The sequence below is a fragment of the Sciurus vulgaris genome, assembly GCF_902686455.1.
Source record: "Sciurus vulgaris genome assembly, chromosome: 13".
In the NCBI taxonomy this organism is placed as follows: Eukaryota; Metazoa; Chordata; class Mammalia; order Rodentia; family Sciuridae; genus Sciurus; species Sciurus vulgaris.
The window spans coordinates 7573800-7590112 of record NC_136474.1 but is presented as its reverse complement, the minus strand read 5'-3'; the positions used below and the strand labels follow the sequence as shown (position 1 = coordinate 7590112).

The window sequence follows — 16313 nt, the reverse complement described above, 5'->3', positions numbered from 1 at the left end:
ATGTAGAGTAGTGATCAGTACTTCTGCATTGGATGTTTAACAGTATAAACATGTAATTCTAAAGCACGAGAATCCTTTATTTTTTGCATTTCACTTACTATTGTAGCTTTCTGTTTAATAGTTTGCTTGAATGAAAGTCTAGATAAATGGCACACACTGTTTTTTGTTGAGCAGTATCTTTGTTTATCCCTCTATTTCCTCTTCTTGTTTATTTATTTTGGCACAAGGAATTGACCCTAGGGGTGCTTAACCACTGAGCCACATCTGCACCACATTTTATTATTTGAGACAGGGACTTGCAAGTTTTCTCAGGGCCTTATTAATTTTCTAAGTCTCACTTCGTTTTGTTTTTTGTCTTGGTTTAGATTTTAGTTTTGATTTTCATAATTGATGTATTCATATTAACATTTTTAAAGGGGAAAAACTGGGTGTTATCAGATTCACTATTCTTCTAAAACTACTAATCCTGTGCTGAACTTCTCCTGGAGGTAAGTCTCAAATGGTGGGGTCAGAAATATCTTTATAGTGATAACATTAAGAAGTCATTTTTGTTTGCAAAGCAGGCCTTGGGAGCTGGCCTTGGTGGGGAACACCCATTCTGCCCTCCCCAGATGCTGTCCACAGGGCATCCTCTTCTATCCTGGACACAGGCCAGCACCAAGACTGGACCATTGGTGTTCCCATCCCTGGTGCCAATGACTTCTTGTAACTGGGCTCACTGTTTCTCATGCCAGGAACGAACTGCACATGCCTTTCCTTCTCTGCCTGGATATTATCCTTGCGCCTTCTGGAAACTTCTGTGGTGACAAGCTGAGCTCTAGCCACATCACTGTGGCAAGGTCCAGGCCATTGTCTTTTACTACTTAGCAGGAGCTTCCTATATCATATCTTCTCAAGGATATCAATTTTTTATACTTATGGGTGAATTTCACGAGGAGAATAGGATATAAACTGAGTATTGGTAAAAGATATGTCTCAGGAGTAATCCAGCAAAGTCAGGTCCAGACTGCTGACCATTTCCCCTTCTGTGGCACCCAGGACAGGCTTCTGTCCAGCAGAATCTTTGGACATGTGCAGATCATTTGTGACCCGAGAAAACAGGCCACATGTCTGGATCTGAGGCACTCACATAGAGGCAGTCACATAGAAAGAGGCAGTCACATTGAGGCATCATGTTACATGACACTCAAGGTCGCTGAAACTTCGACTCCCAATGATGAAGCCAGATGCACATCATGCAATCTAATATATGTGCATAGCATTCCTGACAAGCTGCAATGACCCAGCCTATTAGTCATATGGAGAAGACATGACCATCAACCATGACTATCAGGCCACTCTGAGGACCACATTCCCAGTGGTGGGCCAAAGTTCAATCTAGGTTCCATGTTCCCTTGAAAACATGCAGGGACTGAACAGCAAGACCTACTCAGGGAACATTTTTCTTATGCTCTACATGTGATATTTAATACTTAACAGTGCCCATTAGATTGGGCACTGAGTATGTAAACTCTGACACAGAACAAAATCACATCCAGACACTGCTGAACTGAGTTTTGATCTATGGTGGGCTTATGCTCACCTATGCTGTACTTCCTGCTCACTACCAGCTAATGGAGTGCTGAGTGTATACAGACCACAAATCCACTGGTGTGAGCAAACCCCTATGTGATTGAAAATTAGTCTGAGTCTCCTCCCATTCCCCTGGGGGCATATGAAGGTGTATTTGTTCCTTCATATTCCACCTCCTCATGCACTCGTTTCCCAGGTAGATCCCCAGGTGTGTGTCTACAAGGTCATCATAATATTTACAGGTGGTATAATATTTATTTTTATGCATTAAAATGCAGTACATGCATCATAGGCCTGGTACGGTCACACACAACTGTGATCCCAGTCACTCACAAGGTGCAAGCAGGAGCACCACAAATCTGAGGCCAGTCTATTCAACATACTGACACCATGTATCTTAAAAAAAACATTCTGAGGAGCAGCTCAGTGGCACAGCACTTGCCTAGCATGTGTGAAACCTGGGTTCAACTCCTCCCCCTTAAAAAGTAAAAAAGATTGCAGAAGCTCTAGACTTGAGTTTCCTACTGGTAATGCCTATTTAAAAAGGAAACTGAAAAGGAATATGTTGGGTTGGGGGCTACGCCATGCAGACTATGCCAAGATGGCGCCTGGCAACCATCCAGAAGTTGTTTTGGTCACGTGGGCAGTAAGGAGGTTGATTAACATAAGCACACCCCGGTGATTTATCATTGGCTGTATTCAATTAAGTCCACGCACACAACGTGTGCACAAGTGTTCCCAAGTGCTTCTGATCGTGCCTGTTCGGTTTTGACCTTTGTCATGATTGGCAAGCTAGCTCCTCGCCTAATCTTGGTCACCCCTACCCTTCACCTCCTTGAGGGAATATAAGCCGGCTCTCATCTAGTGCCGGGGTTCCAGATCTCAGGTCCCAGGTCCTAGGTCCTAGGTCCTCCGTCCTACCGATTCATGAATAAAGCATTCCGAATTCAAGAGCCTCGCTACTCCTTTGTCTCCCACGCCAAACTTACTCCACTGGATGGCATCAATGTTGCAAATTATCAGGGTTTAAAATGTCTGATCTTTTAAAAAATCCTTAAAAAAAGGCAATAACTGTGATCAAATTTCAAATTAGCAAAACAAAACTTTAAATATGTAGAGAAGTCTGGCAAGTAATATAATGAACTCCCATATATTTAGTCTTCAGATTAAAGAGTTACACTCCATGATCAATGTTGTTTCAATTAGACTTTTATTCTTCATCTATTTGTATCCTAAAAATTAGCAGTATTTAAATTGCATAAACACTACCAGTATTTCATTGATAATGTAGGGCTTCCTCAACTTGGGATACTCTTGCCTCAATCTCCCTGAGGCTGGGATGAGAGTCATGGTCTGAAGGAGGAGCTTCAGGAGAAGGTTGTCTCAAGTTTAAGTCCTGCTGGGTCAGGTGCCTGGCGAGGGGCTGCAGGCCACCCTGTCTACATCCCTTGCTACCCATGTTGGGCCTCTTGCTTAGTGGTAAAGCCTGGTGAGTGCAGACAGCCTCTGCAGCCTGCCAAGGGGAGTAGATTCCCCATAAGGTCCTCTGCCTGTGCACACCAAAGACAGTCCCTGAAGAAAACCTCCTGAGCTAGGGTGCCATTGCCAAGGCAAATAGTGGCTTTATCTTTACTAAAGTTGATTTAATATAATTTGAATTGGTACATAAAAGGATTTGAAGAGACCTTCGTGCTTAAGCAAGATGTGACCTCCAAGTCTGGATGAGAGGCTGAGAATTCTTTTAAAAGCCATCACTTGACAGGTGGCACAGGCCTGTAGTACTTGAGCCCAGGAAGGATGAGGCAGGAAGATGAAAGTTTGAGGGTAACCACTGCAAGTTAAAGAATTTGTCTCAAAATAAAATAAAAATAGTGCTGTCACTCAGCAGTAAAGATCCCTGAGTTCAATTTTCAGTACAATTACTTAGCTAAACAAATTAAAGATAAATCCAGGAAAGAATCTTTTGGAGCTTAATTTGTGGCAGTGCTGCTAAACAGGATGCTGAACCCACAGGTGGGTTCAGGATTCCAGTGGGCCCAGAAGGGCCTCAGAGACCTGTGACAGTAGAGGCAGGGAGCCCAGACCTTGGACAGGCCTTGTGGAATCAGGCCCACTTTAGAAACCTCATGAGAATCTAGCAATGCAAAGGGATTCTCAGGCTGGAAGCAGAGGCTGCCTGAAGCCCTGGATGCTACCATAATGCCAGACACTTAAGTGACTTCAGAGTGTGGTCTCCCACTAGCGATGCCCCTGGGCACCAGAGGGTCAGGAGTAAATGAGATTGGGACAGGAGGAATCATCAAGTGACCAAGTAGTTTTTCATGGCTGAAGACCTGGATGCTGGTCAGGAAGACATCCCTGGGAGCCAGAGGGACTACTAGCACAGAAGAGCAGAGCTGTTCATCAGGTCTAGAGGAAGAGCACTGGAGAGTGATAAGGTGGGAGTATCCTCTGGACCTTGGAGACATAGAAGAATAGGCTAAAAGCAGGCTGTCCAAAACCCAGCTCCAGATGGATCCACAAAAAGATTTCTAAGAAGAAAACAGAACTGCCGTCATGTTTATTCTCTATGTTCAACAGACAGCAAGAGGTGTGCATTTGGGACTGATTTTTCAGCATATTCTCTGTCCATCAGAAAGGCAACCCCCCACAGCTCCCTCTTCTGGGCCCCAGAAAGGGAAGGAAAGGAAGGAAGGTGTATGGTCCATTGTGGCTGCTGGAGCTTAAAGCAGCATGCTGTGTTTTGGATATGGTTGGCATGCCGAGCAGGGTCCACTGTGAGTGAAGACTTGTTCTACAGGGTGGCAGCAGGTGGAAGTGGGAAATTTTTGGAGCTTAGCCTAGTAGCTAGCCACTGAGTCAGTGCAGCCGCCCAAAAAAGGGGGTGCTCTGGGACTCTGAGTGGTGCTCGTGGGTTTCTGGTTGCTATGTCCAAAATGACTGAGAACAATGTAGAGGCAGACAGGTTTATTTGTTTTTGGTTTTCAGAGGTTGAGTCCATAGTTGGTCAATGCCATTGCTCTGGGTCCAAGGTTAGAACATGGTAGCAGAATTACATGGTCCAAGCTCCTCAGCCCAGCAGACAGGAGGTCAGGAGAGGGGGAGGGGCAGGCCAAGGGGAGGAGCTATAATCCATAAAGTCTTGGCTCCTGTGACCTACTCCCTCCAATCATAACCCTGCTTACAGTGATCACCTAACTTTTCATTCATTCATTAAATCATAAAATGGATTAGTGCCCTGACTGGGTCTGAGATCCTGTGACCTCATCAGTTTACCTCTGAAGGTTCTGCACTATCCCACATGTGAGCTTGATGGACAAAGCAGGTCCACACTATGCTGGTCAATTTCCACCCATAGATACTACAGGCCCCTGGGCTACAGATCCCCTCATCCAGTCAGTAATGAGGGGTACATTCAATATCTCTTCTCCTCTGCACACATGGTGCCTGGTCCCCGAACCTGTCGTACTCTGAGTCTTCCACCTTGAGATAGTTTAATAGGTATCATTGACTGTTCTCTTTTCCTCCCTGGTCCCCATTTCTCTTGCTACTGGAGCCTAAATCCAGAGACCTCCACCACTAAGTCCTTTTTATTTTTCCTTTTGAGATACGGCCTTGCTAAGTTACTGAGACTGGCATTGTACTGGCAATCCTCCTGCCCCAGCCTCCAGTGTCCCTGTGCCTTTGCACCTGGCTTTTCTTAGCAAAGTTCTGTGTGTGGCAATGTGGATTTACCCAGCATGCACTTCATATCTTCTTGGGTTCCTCTCCTCCACTCAGCTCCAAATTCACCTCCATGTTTCACATGTTTGTACAGACAGTCCACTCCCAGTGCCAAATGTCTTAGTTCTTTCAGGATTCCACAACAAATCCCACACCAGGCAGCTCATAAACAACAGAAGTTTATGCCCTGGGTTCTGGAGGCTGGAGTCAAAGACAAAGATACAGCAGATTGGGAGTCTGGTCTCCCCACTGTGCCTCACCTGTGGTTGAGACAGGGAGCTCACTGGACCTGAGTATGAGGCATGCAGGAAGTTTCCATGCTCCTTACCTAGTATCTCCCAAAGGCCCTGCTGATAACATCACATTGAGGTTGAGGCATCAACATGAATTTGCAGCATTGCACATTCAGACTGTAAGAGCACAGGGAAGGGGTTCAATCATGGTGGCCTCACCTCATGCCTGGTTCAACTCAATTGTGCTGCCATGTCTGGGCAAAGGGGTATCTGATCTTTGATCCAATTGCAGATCAATCCCTGATAGCACACCCATAGATTGAAAGCACCCAGAAAACCACTTCAGATGTGGGAACTCACACAAATAATTTTATCAAGAAGATAATCAGAGCATCTGCCCTGAAGCGAGTGAGCGAGTGAGAGAGAGAGAGGGAGGGAGAGAGAAAGAATGAATGGCTGGGAGGTATTCCTAATTAGTGAAATTTTGTGGGCTAATTACAATCTGAACAAAGAGTCATGAGAAAGTTTGTGACCTAATGATCTAGGTCATAAAATGGTTTGTTGGGGGGCGGTAGAATAGTGGCACCAGCACTATGGAAAGGAGAGATGCCTGCAGCCTTGTTAACCCATTGTCCCTTCATTGACCACACCTCAACCTCTGCACTTGCACACCCTGCTTCAGGAGGCCACCTGTGCCCTGTTGAGGTCCAGAGGAAAGTATACCCCGAGTCCCATTTGTTGAAGTTGGTCCCCAGTTTGTGGCACTGTTTTTAAAGGTGGAACCCTTAGGAGGCAGGGCCTGGGGGGTGGAGGACCTGGCCCTGCCACTGTTTGCCTATCAGCTTCCATGAGGGTCACAGGCCTCCTCTGCCACACTTTCCTGCCATGTTGTACTGTGCTGCCATAGGCCACAGCAGCAGGGTGAGGTAGCCATGAGGTGAAACCTCTGAAACCTTTTCTCCTGGTGAGTTGTTCACCTCAGGTATTTTGTCACAGCAATAGAAACTGGTCTCCCATGCCTTTAACCTGCAAAAGGCTGAACCCTAGATACTCCATTAATAACCTTAACTCACAGGAAAATCCAGGGGCCAGAACAAGAGAACTTGGAGGCCTCCTGCTGCAGGTCTTGATGCAGGAGCCTCAACAGTGTGTGTGCTCTGAGGGGTGCTGGGCACAGGATGGGGAGCCATATTCCAAGGCAGTCTTCTAGTAGATGGCTGTGAGCCTTTCTTGTCCTGGTTTAATTCTCATTTAAGGCTAAAACTCTTCTTTCCCTTCTTTTGTGGAAGTTGTTTCTGGGCTTCCATAAGGTTTTGCTTTAACTCTATTTCTCAGGTGAGCACTTTACTGCCAGTCTTGAGTAGGGGTTGGAAGGGGGCTGACTTCCCACCACCCAGACTATTTCAGACTCCTTCTCCTGCCTGGACCCTGTGCCTCAGATCTCCACCTGTCAGACTCCTTCAGAACCCTACACACCTGCCTGACACTTATGCACCCCATCCCCACATCCCAGACCTGCTTTTCCTTTCCCTGTGCCCACCTTCAGCTGAGACTGGAGCCCTGCCATGGAAATTTACCCATGTCTGGGTGCTTCTGCCTAAGCACTACCTGCATCCTCCTGGAGACTGCAAAGTCCTGGGGCTGTGATCACTGTGGAAAAGAAGTGAAAGAAAGGAAGTGACAGCCTAGAGTCCCTGGGGTACTCCCAGGGTTCCCACCAATCTTGACTGATCTAGATATTGTTTCCAGAAACCTCTTCCTTCTTCCCACAGAAATTGACATGCCTTTTTCTTAGAAGCCTCTCCCTGCAACCTGGGTCAGGACCTCCCACGAAAAGTGAGAGAGGGTGCTGTCAGGACCTCTGACTCCCCATGCACCCTGCTTGACTTGGAAATATGGGAACAATTCAGAGGCTGTCAGCCTCCCCTCCCTTTCACCACCCACCTTGGACATTTGGCTAGATACTGGAAGAACCCCTGATTTTTCTTCCCCTTCCGGGCCTGGTCTCCAGGCCCAGGGTGGGAGGGGAGGCAGTAAGAAATGGGTGGGTAAGGCTCAGAGACATCAGAGCCCAAAAGAACAATTCTGGATTGGAGGGTGGCCAGGGATGCACACTGCACTACCAGGTTGCTGGCCCCCAGGAATCTTTATGCCAACATGGACATCAACATGCTTGCTCACCGCTCATGGGCACCCTCACACACTCTGTCCTCATGCACACTGTGTATGCACACACCAAATACACTCCCAAACACACAAACTGTCCATTTGCACACTCAACACACACACACTTTGTGGACACTCACTCCTCATGCACTGTCCACAAGGACACTCAATCCTCATACTCACTCATGCACACCCCACATGCACATTTTTTTCATCCATAGTTCACAGACACACTCACTCATCTTGTACAACACACATGAACAATTACTCCTCACACACACTTCACATGGACTCTCATTCCATATGCACACTCCAAAAGGACACACAACCCCTCAGCACTCTCTGCATACACAATCACTCCTCAGGCACACTCCACATGGACACACAACTCCTCAGCATTCTCTGCATACACACTCACTCCTCAGGCACACACCAAATGCATACTCATTCCTCATGCACACTCACTCCTCAAGCAGCTTTCACATGCACAATCACTCCTCATGGAAACTCCACATGCACAGTAGCTCCTAATGCAAAATTCATGTGCAACTCCTTATACACATTCCATATGCACTCATGCCTCATGAACACTGCACATGCACACTCACTCCACATGTGCACTCCACATCGACACTCAACTCCTCAGCACTCTCTGCATACACAATCAATCCTCATACACACTCCACATGGTCACCCACTCCTCACACACTTTCCATGTTTACACTAATGCACTAATGCACTCTCCACATACACACACTCCTCATGCACCCCACATGCATACACCCACTCCGCAAGTGCACACACCATCTGCACAGAGTCGCCACAATAGTTATGCACACAGCATACCCACGTTGCCTGAACATCTATGTGCTTGGAGGTCTCCAGGTCAAGTGTGACCCACTGCTGGGCCCAGAAGTAAGTTAGGCCTCCTCCTGCCCTACAGAATGGGACTTTGTGTGAACTAGGCAACACTGGTGCCTGGTTGTGCACAGGCACAAATGTTACAGATGCTGGAATCCAGAGAGAATGGAGTTTATTTCAACTCAAGTCCACCCACATTCCTGATTAGGTGCCTGAATATCTGGTGGCCTGAGACCCTTCAGATGAGTGTGCCAGAGCATACTGTGTGTCTGTTGCATAGGGGGATCCAAGACTGTGGGAGTATTTGGGGAGAATTTTGGATTTCTGGATGCCAGAGCAGGGGTAGCAGTGCAGGCCCAGTGTTGCTGGACAGGGACCAAGGCATGTAGGCCTCTCGGATGAAACCGCAGCCAGACCATGGCCTCTCTTACCCTCAAGGGGTCATGGAGGAGTGACACTGCTGAGCTTCTGACACAGTTCTATGATGATGCTTCTTGCCCCTAGCAGGCCTGCTGGACACCTGGCTCACTCACCAAGCCTGGAGTACAGCAGGGACACCATCAGGGAAGTCAGACCTCCCTTATGGCTGCTTGGGCTGCACAGGGTGGTGACTCCTGAAGGCTCCTGACTGGCAAGCAGCCCAGCCTCAAGTCAACAAAAACAACAAAACCTACATGTGTTACCATTTTGAAGACACCCTCATTTTCTCTTACAATTCTAAATTAACCAATTTGTCAGACATCCTCCTATGTTTGAATCTGAGCCATGAGACAAAGCATCATAATATATATGCAAAGTCTGTGAAGGGACAGTCAGATCCCAGTCATACTGTGAACACCTGGAACAAACTAAGTCCACTTGGCCACAAGTCTCTACTTTAGAATCCTATGTGAACTTCATAGAAGTCTTCAGTGCCCAGTCTGAGAATGAATTTTCTTTCTTTCTCTGTTTTTAGAGAAGGAGCTTATTTAGGAAAGCAAATTACCATTCAAGAGTGGAGGTAAGTTAACTTGCTGCCTAGGGATCAGTCCCCTAAGTAACTTGAATAACCAGAGCTTACAGTGAGAGAATAGAGGGTATGAAGGCCAAAAGCCTTCTTTCAGACAAACAGATATATCATTTAAGTGTGCAAAACAAAAAAGTGAATGTACTAGTCAAACCCTGTAAACACATAAGCACAAAAAGAGAAACAGAGGCAGCATGGACATCCACTCTGAAGTTGATCTGAAGTTCAGGGCAGTCAGCTCAGGTGAGTTCTTGGCATCTGTGGTTTTTGGCTGGGGCTGGTCTGGTGAGGGGGCCAAGGTCCCAGCTATAACAGAGATGGGGGCAGTGAGTGTTCTGCTTTGTGGGTTCCTTCATAGCCTGCCACATGGCTCAGGAAACACATCAGGGGTGTAGGTGGCTCCAGGGTCAGGGCCACCCCACTGTAGGCACTGCCAGAAACAGGCTATGTGCTTTTGTAATGGAATTCTGTCATCACCAGATGGAGTCCCAGGAGGTTCCCAGGAGGGAGAGGGTACTTCAACTCAGCCCTGTAGGTTCCTGACATGTTTCAGAGAGGAATTTCAGGGCCTGTCAGCAGATACACAGGCAGAGATTTATTCAGAAAGGCAAGGCAGAGTGCAGAATCCATTCCTGGCATGAGGCACCTTTTGGGGTTGTTAACTCCCCATGAAAAAATTCTGTAGATGGTAAAGTTGAGGAACAGGCATGGTGGGTCAGCCTGGTGGCTACATTCTAGGGTTAATGGGGCAAAGTGTGGGGTGGCATCTGATTTCCCCACAGGACCTGGGGTTGATGAAGCCTAGTGGATTGGAAGCTGCTGGACTCTACCCACATCTGGGGTTTTGGACAGTCTCTCTCCAGGCTTCTTTTATTCTGTCAGCAAACACTTTCCATAAACTAACCTGGTTGCCCTCCCTCTCTCCTTTCTACCTGCAGATCATGCCAGTCACAAACACCCAATGACCCTTTCAGAAAAACAGTGCAAAAATGATTCCCCTGGAATGGAAAGAGGGGACAAGAAAAGGCCTCAAAGAGAGAACCAAGTTCAAGTAACAGGGTGGAGGGTCTCGTGTGCTCACTGGGAAGGATTTACTAGGGTTGCTCTTTGGAACCAGAGTCATAAAAGTCATCTTTTCATCTTATCAGGAGTGGTGATAAAATCAACACTGAATTTGAAGAACAGAAAGTCAGGACACAAGACTGAGCTTTGCAGCTGCAGGGACCATCTTTACTTGTCACTTTTCCTGGATCAGCAGCCCTGGACTAGGCCCTGGTAGCTGTATTCAGTGACTTCAGTAGACAACCCTAGTCCTGCCAGCCTGGTCAAATTCTGTCTTGGGCCCAGGCCAGAGACCTACACCTCAATTCACCACAGAATGGATTCTGTGGCTGGCCTGAATCAGGAAAAAGAGGAAAACAACATGAAATGGGAAACCAAATTGAACAGCCGCTTGGTCTTCCTTGGAATACAGCAAATCTATTTCCAACCTCATAGAGGGGCATTTAAGTTAGAGGCTGTTTTCTGGTGGAGTAAAGGGTAGCTGGAGATATAGTCCTCTGAGTTCTGTGGCACCCTCCTGGCTTCAGGGCCAGGGCTCCCATCATTGGCATGTGGGCTTTGCCTGTGGGAAGCCCTGGCTGAGACAAGGAGCAGATCAGTGGGACAATGGTTAGGATTGCAGAAATCTATTTCAGGCTTCTTGAAAATTCCCAGTTTTATAGGAGTTTAGAAAAAAATGTGTTCAAGAACACAGTCCTTGTTAGATGTTACCTGAACATTCAGCAGTCTGTGGGCAAGGATCCCAGTTATCCAGGGCTCTCTCTGACTTGTAAGGGTGAAAAGCAGGAGAGGTCTCAGCATAGCAGGCAATGGAACCCTCCCATAGAAATCCTGGGCTCTGCCTTGCAGAGCTTTGGTGGGAGAGTTCTTTAGGGGAACAACACAGTAAGCCCTCTCTCTCTCTTATAGGAGATGTTGAAGTGGACTTGTGGCTGTGGGAGCCTGTGATTTTAAATTTCAGAATGCAGAAAGTAGGCCATTCTGGCAACTTGCTCTGGGAGGGAGAAACCAGGCCACAGACATGTTAACTGCCAACCAGCACCTGCCTGTGCTGATGGGCTCACTCCAACTGCTCCCTCTTGGGGACCTAACCTGATTGGTCCCATACAGGGTCTTGGATGGGCTCCTGGAGGAGGCTGTGGGAGGAAACAGCCCCATCAGACTTCCCAAGGACAATAGGTAATCTCTCTAGCTGGCAGAGCTGTCCAGAGAGAGAGTCCTGTGGAGTAGTATGCTGCCTCTGCTAGGGCACTTGATGCCAAGAGTCTAGTTGGTGGTGCATGTTAAAACAGAGAGACAGGTGATGGTACATAACTGAGAGAGGAAAGCATTTCTGATCTACCAGCATTGTTCCCAGTTGCAGAGAGTGCCCACCAGTGTGAAACACTGAGGGAGTCCACATCATGGGACCCTCACTGAACACGTTGGTCCTTCTTCCTTTCTAGGCCCAAGACCACTGTGGGAGTTTTGTGTGACCAGGCTGACCAGGTCACTCCATCCTGGAGCTCCCTCTGGTGTGGGCTGGAAGGTGATGTGGAAGCCACATGAGCCCTAGGAGCCCAGGTAGTGGTGGGAAGCTCTTCAGGGATCTGGACTTGGACCTTCTGTAAGTGGGGGCGAACAGGCTTTATCCTCACCACACAAGTGAACTTGAGTGTTTGTGACCTTAGACCCACTATACTTTCTGGCTGGTTTTAGTGTGGGTCTGACTCTTATGGCTTCCCAACATCAGGCCCTTGTGGAGGAAGGTCTCCTATTTAACAAGAAGTGGGCTGAGTTTGGCAGGGTGCCCCACTTATGATGCCAGCCACTCAGGAGACTAAGGCAGAAGAATCAATTTTGAAGACATCTGAGCATCCTAGAGAGAATCTCTCTCAATATAAACCATAAATAGTGTTAGGGAGTATTTCAGGAGAAAAGTACCCTGCATTCCAACCCTAGGGCTCTCCCCTCCCTGTCAAGCAGGAGGAGCTGTAGGGGAGAGGTACTCTGGGCAGGGTCCAGGCCCAGGTTGCCCCTGGAATCTGAGCTCAGCAGATGAGCTTGGTGTTTGAGAATGGGTTTTGGGAACACTAATCCCCTAATCATCACCAGGCTCCCTGCAGTTCTCGGTAAATTCCATAAATTCTGAGTGAGGAGGAATATGGAGTAAGGAGGAGAGAGCACCTGGACCTCTCTGAATCAGGCACCCTCAATTATGCTGTTGTCCTGCAGCCACACAGGGTTCCTTTTCCTTCCCTGGATCCCAGGCATTTCAGCCTCTTCTAAAACCACAGCCCCTGGGGAAGTTTGTGAGTGAAGCAGGGTGATAATTCAAACATGTCCCACTCTGGTACACTGGGGAATATAGGCAGGTCTGTGGTGGAGGGTCAGCCTCTGCCTGGTTACAGGTGACCTGCCCAAGGAGCCCTCATGCAAGGATAGGTTCAGAACCTGTGGTGGACTTTTTTCCCACCTGTCAATAAGGACATCACAGAAGCCTGTGTCACTCCTGCTGTCAGGGTCAAAAGACCCAGTACTGCATATTGGGGTGGGGATCCAGCAGAAACAAGCACCAAGAGATGTGCACCTGCCAGGTAAGGGCTAGAGAAGGGGAGGGGAGAAGCAAAGACCCAGGGTTTCCCAGGCTGAGAATGAGAAGCCTATGGTGAGAGATCAGGGCTGGGGTTCCTATTGACAAGGTGGGGCAAAGAGGCCCCTGGCTTCAGAAAGGACTGGATGGGAAACTGAGGCTCTTTTACCTACTCTCAACAGTGACTGTGCCCCCAACCATGAAGCCTGGACAGTACCCCCAAACCAGTCATTTCTAAAACTCAGGAACATCAGAGTCAGAAACAGAACTGGAGCCAGACTTGTCAGACCTCTGGCTGCAGTCAGTGGAGGCAGAGGTCAGTAAGTCTGAGTAAAGGTTACACTGGGGACACAGACAGTCCTGAGGACCCACACTCTCTCCAAGACCTTGGTAGCAATAGTGGCTGAGCCTGCCCCTCCCCTACACCATTATGACATCACAAACTGTATGAGAGTTAAGGATAGAAGCTGGGTAGGGCACCACATCCTGTCGGACATTGTTCCCTAATCATCATGGGTAGAGGACACTGGGGAGGACAGGAGGCAGGGAAGATCCCACAAGGGCATAGGTAAGACCCAAGGTCACATCAGAAGAGGGGACAAAAGGAAAAGAGTGAGTGCTACATTCATGTGAATACTAACTACATAAGCTGTCCATTGAGCCAGGTCCCCAGGCCAGCAGTTCTCATTCTCCTGTGCCCTTGTGGTTGAGCACACTTCACATAGGAGTCCTCAGTCTTCTCTAGATACTATTCTTAAGCCTGTCTCACACACCTTTCCTCAGAATCTTCTGCATTGTATGGGTTAATGCCCCTCTCCCACCCATGCTCAGTCCCCTTTCAGTATTTTGGGTGGGCAAACTTCAAACCCAGTGGTCACTCTCCACTGGGTTCTAGGCCTCCTGGTTTTCTATGTGAACTCTCAGCATTAGTCCCATTCTGGTTAATGTCAGTACACCATCTCTGGTCTTATATGCATATCCAGCACACTACTGAGGAAACTTGGAGAATGTGGATATGTCCTCTTTTCAACAACCTCTATAGGTTTTTGGTGCTGCCATTCAGACATCCTCCTCACCAATGCCTGAAAACACAAAGCAACTTTAATGGTTGTCAATTCCAACAGCACTGAGGACCTTTCCCCACCATTCTTAGTTAAACTTTTTCACACCTTTGCTTAAGTAGCTAAGCTCTTATGAGAGATGCAGCATGCCCAGGATTTCTGCCTTCCCTCTGACCAGTGGAAGAAAAGGATATACTTAAAAATTACCAACATCTTCTCTCACATGTCACTGGCTGCTTTCTTCACCAGAAAGTAAACCTCATAGCACATCTGGATCAGGATCAATTCACACCTTCAAGGGAGAGTGTAAAATGTAGCCAACGACAATTTCCCATCATCATCCAGGACTTCTTTAGATCTTTTAAATAGAACCATTCCCACCATGCCTCAAGTCACTGAGACATTGTCCGAGGGACACTCTTGAAGAGGATCCCAAAATTCTGACACCTGTTGGAGGGAAATCCTCTCCTCTGGATCCTGTGGTCAAGGACACATCATCTAACTTTGTTCAGTCTTCTCTGGGTTCTGCCCTGAATCTCCTTTCACTCATCATTTCCTGTGATATTTTGCATACTGGGGGTGAGCACGCCTCACCCATTAATGCTCAGACTCAAGTGGGTCCATTTTCTGATAGCTTTTCTAGTAACATTGCTCATCCTTCTTTGTTGTAGTCACTAAGTTTGCCTAACCTAAACTTACTCAGTCTCTTCTTCATCTTGTCGGTGAGCCCCCTTCACCTAAAAGTGCTCAATCTCCTCAGTTTCTTTTTTCTGTGTTACCCAACCATTCCTTGCTCATTCTATTCTGTGTTGGTTTGGTGATCACTTCTCACTTAATTGTGCTCAGTATTCTCTCTGTCCTGTTCCAGGTTCCCAAGGAAATTTTTGCTCAGACTCTGCTGGATCCTGTCCTTAAGGAATCTTCCTTCACACACCATTGCTGGGTGTCATCTGAGTCCTGTGGGTGAGTGCATCTCTCCAAACAGTGCTCAGTCCCCTCTGGGTATTGTGAGTGGACACACTTTCCCTACCAGTGTTCAATCTCCAATGAGCCCTGAGCAACCTGGTTCCCTTAGTGAACACTCTGGGTGAGCACCTTTTTCGCTAATGTCTTTACACCATCTCTGGCCTCACCTGCAAATTCAGGTCAACATGACTGTGAAAACCTGGAAAGTTTGGATACTTCCTCTTTCCAGCAATCTCAATAAGTCTTTGTTGCTGCCAGGCAGACAGCCTCCTCAAAAATTCCTGAAAACCCAAGAGGATTTTAATGTGTGCCAATTTCAACACCACTGAGGACCTCATTCCACCACTCATAGTCCACCAAGTCCACACCTTTGCTCCAGTGGCTGAACTCTTATCAGTGATGTAACATATCCATTATTTTTAACATTCCAATGACCAGTGAATGGAAAAACATATATTTCAGTAGTTTCAGGATATTTTCTGATATGTCACTGGCTGCTCTCTTTTGACAAGAAAGGAACCGCGCTAGGAACAGTCAGGACTAATGCATACATTCAAGGGACAGTGTAAAATGTGCCCGAGGACAACTTCCCAGTACCATGAAGGACTTCTTCAGACCTTTGAAACAGAATCTTTCCCAAAATACCTGAGATCACTGAAACTTTGACCTAAGGGATACTCTCCAAAAGGTTCCAAAAATTCTGAGTGCTGTAGATGAGAACTGCTTTCTCAAAAGACCTCAGTATCCTCTGAATCCTACAGTCAAATACACCTTATCAATCTTCACTCTGTCTTCTCTGAGTTCTGCATAAAACCTCATCTCAACCACCATTGCTCAGGGTCTTCTGAGTCCTCTGGGTGAGTGCCCCTCTCCCACCAGTGCTCAGTTTTCTCTGAGTCTTTCTCTAATTCTCCCCTCATTCTCCAATTCTCTGGGTAATGTGAGTTCTGTGTGTGAGTACTCCTCAGCCACTTTTGCTCTGATTCCATTTGGTCCTTTTGATGATAACTCTTCTGCTAACATGGCTCACCCTTCCTTGTTTAAGCTGCTACATTTGCCTAACCTGTCATCTCTCAGTCTTCTTTGGGTCC

At 47.3% G+C, this 16313-nt stretch overlaps 1 long non-coding RNA gene across 1 annotated transcript in view; it reads left to right on the top strand.

Moving 5' to 3' along the window:
- LOC306643029 overlaps nucleotides 1-12659 on the top strand; it is a 468395-nt gene extending 455736 nt beyond the window's left edge. The window contains exon 3 of the long non-coding RNA XR_013758797.1: nucleotides 12069-12659. This is a non-coding gene — a long non-coding RNA (uncharacterized lncRNA). The remainder of the gene's footprint in view (nucleotides 1-12068) is intronic.
- The last annotated feature ends 3654 nt before the right edge of the window (nucleotides 12660-16313 follow it).